The sequence below is a fragment of the Malaclemys terrapin genome, chromosome 11 (assembly GCF_027887155.1).
Source record: "Malaclemys terrapin pileata isolate rMalTer1 chromosome 11, rMalTer1.hap1, whole genome shotgun sequence".
Classification (NCBI taxonomy): domain Eukaryota; kingdom Metazoa; phylum Chordata; order Testudines; family Emydidae; genus Malaclemys; species Malaclemys terrapin.
Window position 1 is genome coordinate 51,019,937 of NC_071515.1, and position 14,498 is coordinate 51,034,434.

A 14,498-nucleotide genomic window follows, 5' to 3' on the forward strand; every position below is an offset into this window, starting at 1 on the left:
AGGAGCCGGCCTTGTTATCAAAGCCATGTACCGAAATCTGAATTGTGAACAACCAGATAGTAAACTTGATGTGAAACCGGGCTGCAACCTAGCAAATATAGCAGGTCAAGTGGGACTCAAAATTAGTTTTGCTGAACAAAGCATCCTTGAAACCCAGACATCAAGCAGTAACACTACATTAGAAGCAAAAATATCAATAAAGTAGAATAGCTCACTCTGAGCAGCACTGTATTATCCAGTGGAGACCTCAAGAAGGAAGTGAATCAAGGATAGGAACAGCATCCATAACATTTACTAAGCTTAGTAATGTCTCAAAATCAAAGAGATACAGCACCAGAAAAAGACAATTTTCAGTTCAAATGTAATTTTGGTGCCAACATATGGCCACTAGAGCTGGTGATGTTAAACAGAACTAGATGCCTTCATAAATAAGTGCTTACAAAAGATTCTGGGCCTTGGATGGAAAGTTTTCATCACTGATGAAAAGACCCAAGAAATCACCAACCAGCAGCTCGCTTCCACCAGAATCAGAAGGCAGTTCTGAATATATTTGGGGCAAGTACTCTGGACGCCAACACAGACTCCCATATGAAACTGTGAAATAGAAACCAACTGGTATCTGGAAAAAAGGGTGTTCAAGAGAAACATTCAGAAGAACCCTTAGTAATGAGAGCAGAATAACGGATCTTAGCACATAGGCCTTGGCTACGCTTAGGGATTCACAGTGCTGCCGCGGCAGCGCTGTGAAGCGCAAGTGTAGTCGTGCTGCCAGTGCTGCGAGAGCTCTCGCAGTGCTGCAAGTACTCCACCTCTCTGAGGGGAATAGCTTGCAGCGCTGCGACCGAGCGTGCAGCGCTGTGCTCAGGAGGGTGCGTTTTCACACCTCTGAGCGCAGCAAGTTGCAGCGCTGTACAGCTCCAGTGTAGCCAAGGCCACAGTTTCCAAGTGGAAACAGTAGTGAATGAGAAACTGGTTTCCACCCTGTGCACCAACATAGGCACAGGAAGGATGTAGTAATTTATCAAAAGAAGTGAAAACTTCACTCATTCATCTAAAATGTTGTCTGTCTGTCTCTCCTCTTCCTTCTCCCCCAGTTCCTCCCCCCTCCAAAGGCAAGAGAATGCAAAGGTGGGGCTGAATTTTAGGAGTTATGCTGAAGGAGCCAAACTTGAGTATTGGTTATTTGGCATGAAGGCCATTTAACACTGTTCTTGACCCAAATAAATGCCTGGTTTTTGAGGGGGGGGGAAATTAGTCCCCCCGTTAAAGTTAGGTTAATAAAGTTGCAGCCTTCTGCTTTAAAATCCATCCCTGTGTCTGTCCAATTTTCATGCATGTCCTGATCAATAGGTGGCTAATGTGAAAGTCCAACATCTGTTTCACTGATTGGATTATCCAAAAAGTACCGCTAATAGACCTAGCCAGCATGACTGCAGATGCTTGCTTTTTGTTCTCACAATCTGTAGAAAAAAAAGTCTGTTCTCAATACCAAGAAGTGGTAAAATATTTTTATTATTTTAGTCATTGAGGAGTTTGTGCATAAATTTTAGGGTAAAAATGTTCATATTTAAAATTCTTTTGTGAAGTTTGAGAGAATGTGGGTTTGCTACATCATCTTTGGTCTAGCCAGTTCATTTTAATAATAAAATTAATTTTGAATGAGTCTGTCACATTGATATCAGATCTTTATATAAGAACAGAATCAAATAGAAGAGACCAAAAAATAAAAACTTTACACACAACTTCTCAGATCCTGATTTCCATTTTCTCTGCACATCAATTATAAATGACTCTGCTGATTTTTAAAGTCTTTAACTTACTGTAGCTCTGTGTGAACTCTCCAATAAGCATTAGGATGACTCTTCCTATGGCTCTTGCTGCATAAATTAGCCCCAGCAAAGAACTGAAGATTATTCTGGCCAGATCCTGCTTTGAAGCGATCGTCTCTCACATGGATGAGCTGGCCTTTTTAAAGAGAGAACTCCTCACTCAGCCACCTTGTGATCACCTCCACAGTGGGGGCTAGGGGTGGAGGTGACTGAGGTATTTGTTTGCAAGATGGATGATGCCTTCCCAAAGATTGATATGCCTTCACTTTCCTTATCCTCCAGGACCCAGAGTGAGCTCCAGGCTCTTCCATACCAGCATGGAAATCTCAGCAGTTCTGAGTTCGTCATTTCCACAACATGAGCTGGTTTTCCTAGATGTGATGCTGGTGAGGGATTTGTGGAAACTGCCAGCCTCCAGCAGGTTATGTGACTCTTGTTTGTAGGATCCTTGGTGGGTTCTCTCTCTTCTCAGCTCTTCTCTACCTCAATCTTGGAGTTGACTGAATTGGCAGGGATCAGGGCTGGCTCTGGCTTTTTGGCCGCCCCAAGCAAAAAAAAAACAAATAAAAAATGGGGCAGCCAGAATGACAAAGCAAAAAAGACAAACAAAAAAAACCACCTGCGGCGTGGCCAGTGCACGGGTGCAGGGGATGGGCTGGGGGGGGGAGGGAGCGGGTGGGAGAGAGAGAGAGAGAGAGAGAGAGAGAAGAGGGCGGCCAGGGCTACAGCAGGGGCGCTGCCACACGGCCCCTCCCGCTGCGCTGCCGCCTGCCGCGAGGGCTCCGATCGGCAGGGAGGGAAGGAAGAGGACTGCCCTGCAAGGTGCTCTGGTTCTCTGAGCCACCGCCCCCTACAGGGCGGCCGGAGTGGAACAAGAACAAAAAAAGCGGCCATGCCGCCCTAGGATTGGGCAGAATGCCGCCTCGAACAGTCTGCCGCCCCAAGCATCAGCTTGCTCAGTTGGTGCCTAGAGCCGGCCCTGGCAGGGATGCGTCTCTCAGTTGACAAGTACACACCTCAAATAATCCCATCTTCATAGCTGGCAGGCAATGTTAGGGAGGATACAACTCCCAGAAAAATGGCCTTTTTAGCTGTAGATAATATAAATGGCTACTTTCCCTTACAAGATTACATTCCACACCTCATGGTAGATCAGCTCATCTGTCTGTGTTCTCTACAAAGCAAATGGAATTAGATTGTAAATACACTGTCTAAATATGCTCTCTGCAGCAACTAGCATAATAAGAAAATAGAGGATACTAGGACATGAGACTAATGAGAGCCCTTGGTCATTCCATGAAAGGAAGGGCTAGGGCAGGTTTAATCATTCAGGTGCTACTTTAATATTCTAGTGACAGGTAAAATGTCTCTGGGACTTTCCTCCTCATCTTAAAACTGAATAACCAGAAAGAGAAGTATTCTGTGCCCTACTACCACTGAGGAGTGAGAAATCCATTTGTACTATTTTACTTAAACTTTCCCAAGATCACAGCAAGGAACTGAGAATCAGGAATACAACCCAAGTTTCCCTGCTTTAACCACTGGTCCATGATGCTACTCCTACATGCCCTCACTTCCAAATAATATGAGCTCATGCCGGTTACCTTTGCCACTTCTATTCCCTTTGTCTATCTGCAGAGGATGTTCTGTACCCAAAACTCCTTAGAGTATATTCCCAAAACAAAACACTACATTAAGTTGTAGTTACAGTTGAATACATATTGATAACATAAGGGTTAAAGCATTACAGGTATGTTATAATTCTCCCCAAAACAAGTCTGTCTTCCTGAGACAGGGTTGCCAACTGTCTAATCTCACAAACCTGAACATCCTTACCCCGACCCCTGCCCGCCCCTTCCCAAGGCCCCTCTCACTCCATCCTCCCCTCCTTCTGTCACTTGCTCTCCCCCCCTCACTTGCAGGGGGTTGGGGTGCGGGACGGGGTGCAGTCTCTAGTCTGGGAGGTAGGGCTGAGGGGTTTTGAGTCTGAAGGGGCTCCGGGCTGAGTCTGGGGCAGGAGGTTGGGGTGCAGGATGGGGTGTGGGCTTTGGGAGGGAGTTTGGGTGCTGGAGGGGGCTCAGGATGGTGCAGGAGATTGGGGTACAGGAGGGGATTCGGGGTGTGAGCTCTGGGAAGGCATTTGGAGGTGGGAGGGAGCTCAGGGCTGGGGCAGGTTTGGGGTGCAGGAGGGGGTGCATGATCCAGGCTCCAGCAAGACAGCGCTTACCTCTGGCAGTTCTCGGAAGCAACCAGCATGTCTGGCTCAGGGGGTGGCCAGGCAGCTCTGCGTGTTGCCTCTGCCTGCAGGCACCGCCCCTGCATTTCCCATTGGCTACAGTTCCCGGCCAATGGGAGCTGTGGAATTAGCGCTTGGGTGGGGGCAGCACGCAGAGACCCCCTGACTACCCCTGTGCCTAGGAGCTAGGCAGGGGTAGGCAACCTATGGCATGGGTGCCGAAGGCGGCACGCGAGCTGATTTTCAGTGGCACTCACACTGCCCAGGTCCTGGCCACCAGTCCGGGGGGCTCTGCATTTTAGTTTAATTTTAAATGAAGCTTCTTAAATATTTTAAAAACCTTATTTACTTTACATACAACAATGGTTTAGTTATATATTATAGACTTATAGAAAGAGACCTTCTAAAAACGTTTAAATGTATTACTGGCACGCGAAACCTTAAATTAGAGTGAATAAATGAAGACTCGGCACACCGCTTCTGAAAGATTGCCAACCCCTGAGCTAGAGGGACATGCCAGTCGCTTCTGGGAGCCGCATGGAGCCAGGGCAGGTAGGGAGCCTGCCTTAGCCCTGATGTGCGGCCGACCAGACTCTTAGCAGCCTATTAATCTTCGAGCTTGATTCTGGGAGACTCCTGGCCATTCTGGGAGGGTTGGCAACCCTATCAGAACATGAAGAGTATCGATAAATCTTAAAACAAACCAAAAAAACCCTCCAAAAAACTGAAGTATGGAAATGCACTGTTCATTGTCAGTAGAATAGCAAATGCAAATTGTAAATGATTTTCACAATTCTATGAACAGCTGGAAAAATAATTCTACTTTTCCACACAGACCAGCTTGGTGCACTGGCGCTCAGTGCAATTGGATGTACAAGGGTTAAATTACATTTAATGACAAATCCTGTTTCTGGTATGCAGCATGATCAAGTGGCTACACTGTTTGACATCTAGGCCAGTTGGACTGGTTTTAAGACTGTTCAAGTATTTGTTTGCACTCCCCTTCTACCCCACCCACCCCACCTCACCTCCAGCCATGGGGAAATGTTCTAATAGTTGCTGAGCCACTTCCCCCTCCCAGACTCTCTAAATCTCGTCCTATGTACTGGGATGTAGAAAGTCCCTAGAAACTTAGCTCTATAGTATACATGGAGTGTGGATACCTGTGCAGACTCCCAGAATCCTACTCTCCTCACAGTTCTATTGTGCCCGGCAGGGCCGGCTCCAGGCACCAGCTTACCAAGCAGGTGCTTGGGGCGGCCTCTTCAGAGAGGGGCGGCACGTCCAGCTGTTCAGCAATTCAGCGGATGGTCCCTCACTCCTGCTCGGAGCGAAGGACCTCCCGCCAAATTGCCGCCGCAGATCGTGGCTTTTTTTAATTTTTTTTGTTTGGCTGCTTGGGGTGGCCAAAACCCTGGAGCTGGCCCTGGTGCCCGGGTCTCTATGCACCTGTGGAAGGTTGAGTTGGCTTTGGATCTTACTGAGAACTGGATATGCAAAAATATTGTATTTAAATTGTTGATGTGGAGAATTCTGCAGTTTTGTTGCTTGTTCCTCTCAGATGTACTGTAAGTCTCGGGGGACGTGAAATGTATTCCCAATACTACACAAATGCTACAATTCATAACTATTTTAACCTGTGCAATACAATGTTTCTAATGAGATTTTAAGCAGTAGGTGTCAGGTTTGCTTAAAAATTATGTGCTGATGCCTAATTATGAAAAAATATAGAATTATAATTATGCCTAAAATACTTCTCACAGCTCTTCCAAAAACCTACACATGGCCACATTTCTGAATCACAGAACGATTAATTACCTAAACAAAGATAAATTGAAGTAGGCGCAGTAGTTGCACTGTGTTGGTAAGATACTAAAGCAGTACACATGCAAACTCTAGTGCTTGCTTTTTTCAGACAGTGCAAGCTTCCCTGTTAATTGTGTGGTTCACTGAGCTGAGTATTTAATGACCTGAGGCTTTTTTCAGCTCAGGTAAATAAGAACTTGCTTCAGTACCTTCACTTTACTCTGTCAATAGCATATATTCTTTAGAACTGAATCTTTATTTTTATGAGCATGATCTTATAGATGGCAGTATGGTATCAGCCACCACACCACAATGCTTCAGGGATTAAATTAATGAGTAGTAGTGTTCAGTCTGTATTTGGGCCTAATCCCATCCCTACTGAGTTCAACATGATTTGGATCAGACCTTTAGTTACTACATTTAGGGCCAAACCTTCCATTTTACTCAATGAGTACTTATGTAGATTTGAGGGCTTGAGTGGTGCAGCCTTGCACTGGCTCTCTGCATATGAGTGAATTTTGTACTATATAAATAATGATAATCAACAGAGTAAGATCTTTCCTAGCAGAGCATTATTTGACCATCATGCAACCTTAAAACATTGTTTCATAAAGGTTGATGTTGTAGAAAGGTTTCCAGCTGCACAATCAGTTGCATGTTGTTCCACATAAAGAAATAAGGTTATTTTGTTGCCATTTCAGGATGAGTTTAAGATAGCTACCAGTTTTCTGCAGATTCCATGCAATCACACCAACAGAACAGTAAAATGTCAAGAATATCCTGAGGAGACTATGAATTTTGAAAGAGCCACTAACTGGGCATTCAAACAGAATCTATAGAGAATGGCCGTTGATAAGATCTGGAAAAAATGATCTTTGGAGTAGTCTTCAGTGCAAATGAAGGAGATGATGAGCCTTTGGGTATGTTTGACATGGTAGAAAATGAGAGAGGGCCTATACTGAACTGGATTGAAAAGTTAACTTGAGATATTAAAACCACTCAAAGTACAATATCTAAATCCACAAACTCCACCTTTTCAAGAAAAAACTGAGAAGTCTACACATTTTGGTTTGCATTAAAAACCCATCCCAAGAAATGGGAATGCAGGGAGAAATTGGCAGCTCCTATTCAGTCTCCCCTGAAAAATCAGAGGAAAACCTATTCTGTGCATTCATGGAATCACAGAATCATAGAAATATAGGGCTGAAAGAGACAGCAAAGTCATCAAGTCCAGCTCTCTGAACTGGGGCAAAATCAAGTAAACTTAAAGCATCCCTGACAGGCAGGCCCGCCGACATGGTGGGGCAAAGGGGGCAATTGCCCAGGGGCTCGGGCGATTTAAAAGGGCCAGGGGCCCCCTGGCTGCCGCCGGAAGCACAGTGGGGCTAAGGCAGGTTTCCTGCCTGCCCTCGCTTTGCACCGCTCCTGGAAGCAGCCAGCACATCCCTGTGGCCTCTGGGGAGGGGATCTCCACACGCTGCCCCAACCCCAAGCACTGACTCCGCAGCTCCCATTGGAGCCAATGGGAGGCAGGGGCGGTGCCTGCAGGCAGCAGCACACAGACACCCCCCTGGGTCCTCTACCTAGGAGTCACTGCCAGCAGGATGTGCAGGTCCCTTTCAGGAGCTGCCAGAGGTGAGCACCGACCCCCTGGCCCCCTCCTGCACCCCTGCCCCAGTCTAGAGCCTGCACCCCACACCCCCTCCTGCACCCAAACACTTTCCCAGAACCTGCACCTTGCACCACCTCCTGCACCCCAACTTCCTGCCCCAGCTTGGTGAAAGTAAGTAAGGGTGGGGGAGAGCGAGCAAGGGAGGGGGATGGAGTGAGCAGGGGGCGGGGCCTTGGAGAAAGGGCAGGGAAGGTGGCCAAGCAAGGGTCTTTGGGTTTGCGTGATTAGACAGATGGCAACCTTAGTGGGTGGGCATGTGGAAGCCCTGGCCATGCCAGAAGAGCACGCTTAGAAGCGCAGCCAGTGCAAGCGCAGCACTGCCCAAATTTCAGGCAAACCACATCTGCATGGGCGCAGCTTGTGTGTGCGGGGGGGTCAATTAACTGTTCTGCCCTGGGGCCCAGAATCGCTGTCAATGGGCCTGCTGACTGGCGTCTGTCCAAAATGATGGGAAATGCTACACCTTCCCTTGGAAGCCTATTTCAGTGCTTAATTGTCTTTATCGTTAGTGTTTCCTAACATTTAACCTGAACCTCCCATGCTGCAGATTAAGAATTTACTTCTTGTCGTACCTTCACTGGACATGGAGAACAGTTGCTCACAGCCTTCTTTCAGAGTAGCAGCCGGGTTAGTCTGTATCCGTAAAAAGAACAGGAGTACTTGTGGCACCTTAGAGACTAACAAATTTATTAGAGCATAAGCTTTCGTGGACTACAGCCCACTTCTTCAGATGCATACCACAGCCTTCTTTGTAACTTCCCTTAATATATTTGAAGACTATCAGGTCTTCTGTTTTCTAAATGATACTGAACAATGTCTGCAGCTATAAAAGAATAGTTGGTCCTGCCCTCTTTAACAGTTCCATGGGAATGCCATAGATTCCTGCTGCCTTATTTCCCTTAAGCTTCTTTTCATCTGTATAGACTTCATTGATACTGATTGGGGAAGTAGGAAGATAAATATTTTCCTGCCCCTGCAAGCCCCATGGAGAAAATCTGGAAATATTAATGCAACCTGAAGGTTGCATTGTAATTATTGGGGGTACTCAGTGCTGGAGTGCACAAACCCCTAAAGGTGCCAATAATGTGCCAGGTGTGCAGTGACTTGGAGGCAAACACTTTTTAGGTGCTTCAGCAGCTAGGCCTACTCAGACCCTACGCCACCAGCACTCCCAGCTATCTCCGTGACTCCACTGATTTCCTGAGAAAACTACAATGCATTGGTGACCTCCCAGAAAACACCATCCTAGCCACCATGGATGTAGAGGCTCTCTACACAAACATCCCACACCCAGATGGAATACAAGCTATCAGGAACAGTATCCCTGATGATGACACAGTACAACTTGTTGCTGAGCTCTGTGACTTTATCCTCACGCACCATTATTTCAAATTTGGTGACAATATATACCTCCAGACCAGAGGCACTGCTATGGGCACCCGCATGGCCCCACAATATGCCAACATTTTTATGGCTGACCTGGAACAACGCCTTCCTCAGCTCTCGTCCACTCGCCCCTTCTCTACCTACGCTACATTGATGACATCTTCATCATCTGGACCCATGGGAAGGAGACCCTGGAAGAACTCCACCATGATTTCAACAGCTTCCACCCCACCATCAACCTCAGCCTGGACCAATCTACACGGGAGATCCACTTCCTAGACACCACAGTACAAATAAGCGATGGCCACGTTAACACCACCCTATACCGAAAACCCACCAACCACTATGCCTACCTTCATGCCTCCAGCTTCCACCCTGGACACACCACACGATCCATCGTCTACAGCCAAGCACTGAGGTACAACCACATCTGCTCCAACCCCTCAGACAGAAACCAACACCTACAAGATCTTCACCAAGCATTCTCAAAACTACGATACCCACACAAGGAAATAAAGAAACAAATCAACGGAGCCAGACATGTACCCAGAAACCTCCTGCTACAAGACAGGCCCAAAAAAGAAACCAACTGAACTCCACTGGCCATCACCTACAGTCCTCAGCTTAAACCTCTCCAATGCAACATCAGTGATCTACAACCCATCCTGGACAATGATCCCTCACTTTCACAGACCTTGGGAGGCAGGCCAGTCCTCGCCCACAGACAACCCGCCAACCTTAAGCATATTCTCACCAGCAACCACGCACCGCACCATAACAACTCTAACTTAGGAACCAACCCATGCAACAAACCTTGATGCCAACTCTGCCCACATACCTACACCAGCAACACCATCACAGGACCTAACCAGATCAGCTACAACATCACCGGCTCATTCACCTGCATGTCCACCAATGTTATATATGCCATCATATGCCAGCAATGCCCCTCAGCTATGTACATTGGCCAAACTGGACAGTCACTACGCAAGAGGATAAATGGACACAAGTCAGATATCAGGAATGGCAATATACAAAAACCTGTAGGAGAACACTTCAACCTCCCTGGCCACACAATAGTAGATGTAAAGATAGCCATCTTACAGCAAAAAAACTTCAGGATCAGACTCCAAAGAGAAACTGCTGAGCTCCGGTTCATTTTCAAATTTGACACCATCAGATCAGGATTAAACAAAGACTGTGAATGGCTATCCAAACTACAGAAGCAGTTTCTCCTCCCTTGGTGTTCACACCTCAACTGCCAGCAGAGCACCTCACCCTCCCTGATTGAACTAACCTCATTATCTCCATACTGATTTATACCTGCCTCTGGAAATTTCCATTACTTGCATCTGAAGAAGTGAGGTTCTTACCCATGAAAGCTTATGCTCCCAATACTTCTGTTAGTCTTAAAGGTGCTTTTTACAGATTCAGACTAACACGGTTACTCCTCTGGTACTTGAGGCCTTATACATGCTAGCCCTGGCGGGTCTCAATAACAATTCAGATACATGGCTAAGTGAACAGGTAACTTACTAGGGCTGGCAGGAAAGGGAAAGGTTGAAAATACTCTAGGTGCAGAACCTTACACAGTTGCACTTCAAGGTGAGCCATAGCAGTTCTTGTTTTTGGCCCCAGGGCAGTCCAGTCCAGAAATAAGGTTCTTCAAGCCTAGTGCCTGGGGTGCCCTTTCCAGTCAAGTCTCTAATCAAACAAATATGAGCATACGGGTTTCCTGAGCAGATTCAGTTAATGTCTCTCTCTGTTGTCCATTTACACTGACTCCCTTCCCAGCTCCTGCCACTCTCCCACACAGACCTGTGCCCAGCTGTAACATCTGGTAGTCACAGCCTGTTCCACATGCAGCTCCATATACAGTTCCTAGGGATTTCTCTCTGCATCTGATTTCTCTAAAGCTCATGGCTCACCAGGCAGCTGCTGCTTTTCAAATAGAGCCTGGCCATTTTCGGGTTCAGGATCTTTCCTCTTATGGGGAAAAGGAAGTGGAGTGGGCTGATGGTCATTGTCCCTGCTTAGCCAAGAGGAAGGGAATGTGCAGTTGGGAGGGGACTGATAGGCGTTTTAGTTCCCTATTTAGCAGATCTATCACATTATTAATTATTCCATGTCTCCTTCAAGGTTGTGAAAAAGAAAAGGGGGGGAGGCAGTGGCAGATTAATAACTTTGCTGTCCCTAGGCCAGGAAATAATTACTGCCATATCCCTGTCCCGACTCCGCCCTTTTCCCACCCCCCTTCCAACCCCCTCCCCAAAGTCCCCACCCCAACTCTGCCCCCTCCCTTCCCCTATTGGATCCCTTCCCCAAATCCCTGTCCCCAGCCCCACCTCTCCCCCAGCGCGCAGCATTCCCCCTCCTCCCCGCCCCGTGAAACAGCTGTTTTGTGGTGCAAGCGCTGGGAGGGGAGAGAAACAGGATGCGGCGGCATGCTTGCAGGGGAGGTGGAGGTGAGCTGGAGCCGGGGAGGGGGCGTGCAGAGGGGAGCTTCCACCCCTGCAAATTTGCCGGCCTAGGCAATAATACAGTGCTGGGGGGAGGGGAGGTTTCCTATAGGACCTGATTTTCAGAGGTGCTGAGTGGCTGCAATTTCAGCTGGGGTCAGTGGGAGAAGCAAGTACTCAGTAATTCTGAAAATCAGGTTTATAGGATTTAGACTACTGCACAGTCAACAAGGTTCAAAAAAGAGTTACCATTGGTCATTTGAGAACTTTAGCTACTGTTCTACAAAATTAAAATATATGCTTTGCTGTTAGCTGTAGATTGAAATATGATGGACAAATGGCTGGGAATAGCCTCAGCAAAAAGAGCCTCACTGATCCCAAATATTCTTGAGAAATATCTACATGCAGATTATTTAAAATCCTGTGCTAGTCATTCAGCCACATACTTTGTCTTCCAAGTTGGCTGAAACAGAGCTGATCCATGGAATTGCATTATCTTCATTTTAGCAATTCCTCATCTTGGTTGAATACCATGAAATGACAGTTCAGATGTAAGTGGTCTAACACCTCCAGATGAAAGTATTTACGTTATTGCTCATTTCCTGGTCAAGAGGCACCTGAGAGCAACCTTCACATTGGCCAGGTCAATAGCAAGATTAAGAAGGGACATTTTCTAACTCAGTGTTGCAGCCAACAGGAGGGAATTCTTTATTAGATTTTGTCTTAATGGATAAAGAGGATCACAGAACTAAAAATTAATGGTTGATTAGCTACAAGTAATCATGACTTCATCTGGATTATCATGTGCAAGCAGAATAAAGTCCAATCAGTACTATATATGGTTGGTGCTTTAATAGAGCCAATTTCACAAAGCTGAAAACAATTATGAGCCAAATAAGAGGGGAGGGGGGAAAAATCTAAAAAATGTAAATGATGATTGACAATTGTTTAAGAACACTTTACTAGATGCCCCAAGAGCCACAATCAAAGAAGGCCATGTTGATTTAAAAAAAAAACTGGTTTGGAGAGGAAGTGAAGGTAATTTAAAAAAAGAACAAATGGAACACGTAGAAGTTGATAATTAATATTAATCAAGTTAGAAATTGTAGAAAATTGATAAGGGAAGCAAAAGGGCTTAAGGAGACAGCTATGGCTAGCAAAGGACAATAAGGAATTTTTAAAATATATTAAGAGCAAAAAAAATCCTAACAATGGCATTGGTCCATTACTAGATGGAAATGGTAGAATTATCAATAATAATACAGACAGTAGAACTGTTCAGTAAATACTTCTGCTGAATTTGGGGAAAAAACAGATGCAGTCTCATTATATCACTCTTTTCATTCCACTATTGTCTGAGGCTGTTTATAATGTCTAACTTTAGTAGATTCTATTTAAATCAGCAAGTCCAGATAACTTTCATCCAAGAGTTTTTTAAAAACTGGCACATTAATGTTGATTTTCAACTTGTTTTGGAGCACTGGGGAAGTTCCAGGAGACTGAAAGAAAGCTAAGGTTGTGCCAATTGTTTAAAAAGGATGACCTGGGTAATTACAGGCATGTTGGCCTGACATTGATCCTGGGTAATACAGGGGCTTATATGGGACTCGATTAATAAAGGAGGGTAATGTATTTAATGCAAACAGATTCTGTCAAACTTGATATCTTTTTTTGATGAAATTACATGTTTTGTTGATGAAAGCAAGTGTTGACATAATATACTTAGTCTTCTGTAAGGTGTCTGAGTTGGTACCACACACTATTTTAATTAAAAAAAAAAAACTAGATATAGAATTACCATAGAAATCTACTACCCCCCTGAAGCACACTATAATCCGAATGGTACTTTGGATACCCTTGCTTGATGCAACTGACCTGTTTAACCACCACTAAGTATTTAACTTAACTGAGGCATTTGCAAGGGACTTCCTACAACACCTGGGTAATGCCAATAGTCTGAATCCTTCTCGGTCAGATCAGCCAACAGGACAGAGTTCCCACTGATGGATGATCTCCTCCTAGACATGGCCAAGGGACACTGTAGAAGGTTCGTGCCGAGGCTCGACCCTCCTGGGCAGAAGGGGAGCCACACCGACTCACTACCGGTGGAACAGCGGTATAGTTCACTGGGTCAGGGCTCAGGCCCTTTGGCACAGGACTGAGCGACACACAGTTCAGGGGGCTCAGGCCCTCCGGTGTGGGGCTGAGCAATACTAGGGTAGATGAAGAGCTCAGGCCCTCTGGGGCAGTTAGGGAGCTCAGGCCCTTTGGTGTAGGGGGCTGAGCAACAATACAACAGTTTAGGGAGCTCAGGCCCTTTGGTGCAGGGGCTGAGCAACAGCACAACAGTTAGGGAGCTCAGGGTTCTATACCTGAGCGTTGGGTGAGGGGGAAGCCTGCCACCCATGAGCAGGGTGGCGGGGGGGGACACAGGCCCACCCACTCGACTGTGTTCCAGCCCGGGGCCCTAGCAGTGGCCACCGCCGCTGCGGGTCAGTGGGGTGTCCTGACCGAAACACACTGATTGGCTCATATGCATCTACAGCCTGACCGGGGCTACTTCCAGGTTCCCCCTCAGAGCCTACCTCATCTGTGGCACTGGGCCCAGTCCAGTCCACCAGCATGGGTTCCTCTCGACCAGGGCTTGGTGGCAGGTCCGGCAGCTCGTCGGGGGAAATCCGGCCAATTGCACTCTGGCGGCTCCTCCGGGTAACAGCAGGGACGGAGGGGCTCTGGTGGCGTCTCGCCTTCGGGGTTGGTGTGGGGGAGTTCCAACGGCTCCACGCAATGATAGGGGCGGATGGGCTCCGGTGGCTCCTCCTCGTAGTGGGCTCGGGGCAGCTCCGGCCAGTTAGGGCAACAGCCTCGGAGGCCTCCCAGCCGCACGTCTGCTCCCTGCGGTGGCTGGGGCCTCACTGAGCTCTGGTGGCCGGCTTTTATACTTCCTGTCCCGCCCCTTGACTTCCGGGGGGGTGGGAACAGGCATCGGTGGCTCTGCCCACTTGGGTGTCTGTAAGGGCACTCCCTCTGCTGGGCAGGAGGGGAGCCACACCGACTCACTAGAGACACATCTCTGTACTTAGGTGTCTGGCCTCCCCTCAGGTTTGGAT